The following is a 6204-nucleotide window of genomic DNA, read 5'->3' as shown; positions in this document are numbered from 1 at the left end:
GAAGGTGGGTAAGGCTGGCAAAGAAAATGAGAAACACTGTGTTGTCCTTTTCTTATCTAGAACATGTGTCGAAACTCGGAGATTCAGCTAAAAGAATAGCAGCAAATGAAAAAAATACTATTAAAGAAGCAAATTTACTTTTGATTGTCTTGATTATTATGAAAAAAACTGCAAAAATAGTTTTAAACATATATGTGGAAGGGACATAGGGCGCCATCTTTTCACAGAAAAGGTTAACTTATGATTACTGATTCGAATGAACACAACCAAAACTGTAAATGTGTAGTGACGTTGCAAGTTTGGTCTACGAGTTACGAGATGGAGGATGTTTCGTAATATGATGGCCACTAAACAAATGATTTTTTAAGTTGTCATCTGAATTTCTAAATATTACCAATTTGAAATCTAAGGAAATATTTTTGTGAATTTTGCTGATTTGATAGTTATATGATCGCCTAAAAGATCAGTTCTGAAAGAAGGTGGAGAGATTATTACTCTGTGGCGGAAATTAATATTATGAATATATACACGAAACGTTATTTTCAGGTGTAAACAGAAAGGTGTACAAGTTATCATACTAGAAGAAATAAAAGTCGGGCAAATTTCGTTTCAGTTATTCACATTTCTTTGCCCTGACTTTTCATTCCATTCCATTCCATTCAGATTCAATATCACTAGATTTGTCTATAAAAGGTAATAGTCCTTATAAGCCAAACCAATAAACTTTCAATTTTTGTGATATGTTCTTCAAACACAAAGAATACTTTCGAAAGGGTTTATATTTTCATGTGAAATAAAGATAGCTCAGTAAACCAAAATAATAATCTAGTGCCGAATAAAAACTGAACAAATATCTTTTCCGTATATCACATCACCGTATAGCCCTGATTCATGATTCCGTTTTTTGAATTAAGTCGTAACATATTTGTCATTAACAGCAGATTCAACAGCACTAAATTCGTCTATGAATGATAATAGTTCTTATTAGCCAAACCACCGTATAATGTTCACTTCTATACGGTGGCCAAACCAATAAACTTTCAATTTTCGTGATATGTTCTTCTAACACAAAGGATACTTCGAAAAGGTTTATATTTTCATGTAAAATAAAGATAGCCCGGCAAGCCAAAATAATAATCTAGTGCCAAAATAAAAACTGAGCAAATATCGTTTCTGTATATCACATTTCTTTGCCCTGACTCATGATTCCATTTTTCGAATTAAGTCGTAACATATTTGTCGTCAAAAAGCAAAAGATTCAACAGCACTAGATTTGTCTATGAATAGTAATAGTTCTTGTTAGCTAAACCACCGCGCTTATAGTGTTTACTTCTATGCGGTGGCCAAACCAATAAACTTTCAAATATAATGTATCCTTGTGTTCATATATCGATTTCGGCTTTGAAACCATTTTCAAGATCTCAACAGTATGGTGTCAGATCTCAATCTGCCACGTCCCCCAATGGTATGATATCACTCGCTACAGACAGGGCGATATCAACTTTTTTCATATAGAAAGGGGGTCTTCTGATCCTTCGCTTGAAAGTTATTTCAATTCTCTATACAAGTACTTTTACCGTTTTGAATTTGGTTAATCGGTTTCGAAGTGATTGATATATGAATTAGAAGAGGACTAGGAGAATTGTAATTCGTATCTTTGCAACTGAAGAAGAATTGAAACGGCTCCAAAGAGTTATAACAGGTTACACAAAATATGTAGGAGAAAGAAATTGTTCACGGAAATGAGTCTTATTCAGAATGAATTTGACAAAAAAGTTGACTATGTAGATAAAAATCCACAGCGTGTTACTCCAGTAACAGAGTTGATGTTCCGAGTTGATTAGCCGTAGTCTCTTAGCCTTAGGTCAAGTTTTTCTTATTGGTTATTTCCTTTTAATAGGGAAATAATTACCTTCGCAAGAGATTATTTTCATACATTTGATACTGATAATGGTATCAAAGGGTTGAGATTTCCGTTCATTAGGACATTTACTATCAATTTTTTAAATCCTTAGCTTCAGTGTTGACTAGTTTAGGTTAACCGTCAGATTTTATTTCATTACTGTAAAATTTTTATAAATTTTACAATATGCATCTAATAGACTGATTTGATTTATAAATAAAAGTTCAAAATATAATTTCATATTCCCCTAACAACCATAGCTCACTTCAGTATACCGGTAACGTAAAAAAAGCGACAAAGTACATCTGTGAAGGGTTTGCTGTCTACAGACACTAGAATAGAACCTCTTCCTCTTCATTTATTTTTAGTTTCAGTGAAGTCAAAAGGTGGCTGAACTGATTCTGATTGACATATTTTGAAATGGATTTAATTTGAATGTTTTTTCGAATGTTTTTGCTTAAATAGATGGTTGTTTTTGCGTGGTTCTTCAAAAATTCGTCAAATCAAGGTAAATATTCCAAAAATATGTGATCTAATAGTCTCATTGACGAAGAGTTACCTTGTTCAAATAGAAAATATTTAATTTTAAATTTTATAAACAGTACTAACATACTATTTTGTTTTCTGTTATAAAATGACTTCTGAATAGTTAACCAATGTAATTGAATTAAATTTATTCTGTCAGAGAACAAACTGAATGAATTCATAATTGAAAGTAATTATTTAGTATTTTTTTTCATCCAGTTTGTATTTAAATGAAGAAAACTCTGTACATGGCCTACACATCATTTTAAAGTTTTTACTTTTTTTATTTTTTCCTTCGGAACTTTTGGACTTTCTATTTACTCAATGACAGAGAAGTAGTCGACCAAAAGGTTTTATTCCAATCTTCTACCATCTTAATTTGTAAAATAAAACTAAAACACCCCCTATACCTATATGGTCAATATTATGGATCAATATACATTGATCAATATATTGAAGGTCTTATCAATAGGCTTCAATGTAGCTTAAATAAGCTCTAACAATACAATTTCTACTATGACTGTTGTTTGTGCTCAGAAAGTACGTGACCTGTTGTACAAATTTTTATTTTTATTACCTATTTTTCCATTTTGAGAGATTTAGCGTTCTTACTTTGACCAAGAAGAAAAGCCCTGTAGATTGTTGGGCTCTTGTTTCAACCTGAAGCTCTCATTGAAATTATTATGCAAGCTTGTAATTTTCTTCATTTTGTCTAAGCAAAGACTGGTTTGAAAAAAATCAATACATCATCGACTTTTTTCCATAGCTATAGAATCAAGATATTGACCGTCTATGAGCTACTTGAATCAAAAATCATGAATTTTTATAAGGTAGCAAAAGGTGTCCCTTCATAGAGAATAAAGTTTTGAAGAATCTCTCATTTCTCAACAAACTTTGTTGCAGGCGTAAATTGGTTGTAACTGTTTGTGTGAATTACTTTGGGGATCTTAAAATTCATATTCTCTATATTTTTATCATTTCTTTTCTTCAGAAAGAATACAAATCTTCGCAGTTGTTAATGTGTCCAATTATATCAAATGCAAGACTTTCAGCTAACGGAAAAATATATTCATGACATTGAGAAGCCTTGTTGAGTTCCTTCATGAAAGGCCTTCTATTTTTTAGAACCCAACTGTTGTGGAGTATACACTTTAAATTTGTGATATCTTAAATATTTCTTCCTGTTGTGCAATTTATATATTGCTTGTTCGAATAACTTGAAAACAAATAAATCATTTTATATCCTTCAGGTTTACAATGGCAAGAGCTCTCCTCGAAAAAAAAAATCTACATGAGGTGTACCCTCTGCGATAACTTCTTATCCGTACCCCCCATCAAAATTCTTTCAGCTGACGGTAAAGAAAACCAGTGTGGGAGATGCAAAGACATCGAATATAAAGGTTCAGTGTAAAATCTATGCTTCGAAAACACTCGCCACCTTTCCCTTGTTTATTACAAGAACTGCAATGAGAACATTCTTTGGACTGAAATTGAAGAACATGAAAAGACATGTCAGTATAAGAGCATACGTTGTCCTATTTTATTACACATAAATGTGTCAGGAAGTAGTCGAGATTGCTCAATTCGAGAACCACATCAAAAAGAAACATCCCACCAATATTTTTTTTGGTAATGTGCTTAAGAGAGATATTGGAGTACTTTCCTCCACAGTCCATTACTTGAAGGCTGACACAGGGGATTTCATTTCTATATACTACAAGACCATATTTTTGTTGGTAGTTTGGCCCTATCAAAAGGTACAACAAGTACAATGTACAAATATCTTCTCATTCCTCGACACAGATATCCCTTTCTTACAACGACCAAGATATAGTTGAGTTTGACGAGAGACTCCACTGCTATAAATGCAAGAGGGATTGTGCAGTTCAAAACATCACTTACATTCCAGAGATAACCAAAAGACTACTGACAGAGATTCTCTAATTATCAACAAAAACACCATAATCGAATTATTTGGTAACCCTCAAAAAATCCTTCTGAGTGTTACACTAGTTGACGGAGATTTGCAAGACCTTCCTGAAGTTACCATGACTCGGAGTAGAGTTGACAGAGAACAAATACTGGGTAGTAACAGTTTGGTGATTACTCGCTCTTTGGAGTGCATCATTTGCTTGGAATATTTGGTAGGGTGATATCTACACTTGTGCATCGGGTCATCTTATGTGTCAACAGTGCAAGCAGAATCACAGAGACTGCCTCTCTGCAAAGGTTGGCTAGGGGAGGCAAAGTGTCTTCTTGCAAAAAGTTTTTCAAAGGACATCCAGCTTGTTTGTCAGAGTTGATGCAATTTCATTGGTAAACTGGAGAGGGTTGGCTTTGCACGAAAAAAAAACTGCCCTGATCTATCAGGGAAACCTAAGGACGAAAAAAAAATTATGTAAAAAAGTAAGTATAACTTAATATTTATTAACAAAATTGTGGGTGTTCACATGCTGTGGAGTATTTGGAATGATGAAAATTGAAAAATCAGCAATGATCCACTGATCATACTGAATATATTGCTACCTACGCCTCACTAATGTGCTGACTAAAAATGTAACAACCACCAGCTAGATATAACTTCCGTGTGACTTTTCGAGTGGTGGGTTTACACGTGGAACTTCACTATTTAGGAACTCTTTCATTTGCAGAATTGCGTTTATGTGGAATGAATAGAATATCCTTTATTCCATTAAAAAAATACAATAGTATTATATGGTTTTGTCAAATATCATATACCATAAGAATGACCATTAAACACTTAATTAATAAATAAAAAATAAACAAATAAGGAAATGAGATGTGTGCAATTTCCAATATAATTGATGTCTACTAGAGTAGATGTGTAAATTCAAATTATTAGTTGGTGTTGAAGTCAAATGATAAGAATTCGTCGATACTATAAAAGACGTTTTCCAGGCAGATTTTCTTCATATAATTTGTAAACGAGGCTGTATTTAAGTTTTTTATATCTTTTGATAGTTTGTTAAATAAAATAGGGTCATATTTTTTCGAAAAAAACAGCAGTGATTTAGTCTTGTGAATTCATTTTTTATCTGTTGTGATGGTCTGGTGTTTATGTGAATGAAAATCGTTTTGATTCAGATATAAATAAGGATTTTTTTGCATAACTTATACGCGAATAGACGTAAAGAGAAGGTAATGTAAACATTTCATTATTAATAAATGTTGTTTTAACGTCTTCTTGATAACCCAGTTTGAAGATAACTCGCAAAACTTATCTTTGCAGTCCAAACACTTTTTTGCATGAGGCGATGTGTCCCAGAGTACTAAACCATAAGATATATGGAACATAAAAAGTGAATGATAAGCAGTGATAATGGTTTCAATAGATGAGATGCCCATTAAACGTCTTATAACATAAATGCTCGTTGCAATTTTTTGCAAATAAAATCTACATGTTTTTCCCAAGAGAGCTTTGGATCCATTTGGAATCCAAGAAATTTAATTGATTCATTTTGGTGTATAGACAGTTGTTTGTGTGTAAAAAGTAATGTTGCGTTTTATTAGTATTCAATTTTAATTTATTATTTGTCAGCTATCTATTAGCATTCGATTCTGCTACTTTCATTTCATTAACTATAGCCTCGTAATTTGGAGCAATAATGATGTGTCGTCAGCAAATTGCGTAATCTCAGAGTCATCTTCAGTTTTGAAATCAATCACCATAAATCAAGTATATTTCTTTCATATTTCTATTGGTATCAGATGCCTTATTATCAAAAACATGTATTGTCTATGTTCCGATAGATATG

The sequence above is a fragment of the Leptinotarsa decemlineata genome, unplaced genomic scaffold (genome assembly GCF_025532065.1).
Source record: "Leptinotarsa decemlineata unplaced genomic scaffold, Ldec_3_MD MMD2_tig00027589_RagTag, whole genome shotgun sequence".
Taxonomy (NCBI): Eukaryota; Metazoa; Arthropoda; class Insecta; order Coleoptera; family Chrysomelidae; genus Leptinotarsa; species Leptinotarsa decemlineata.
The sequence above is the reverse complement of the archived record's forward strand: the minus strand, read 5'-3'. Positions refer to the sequence as shown.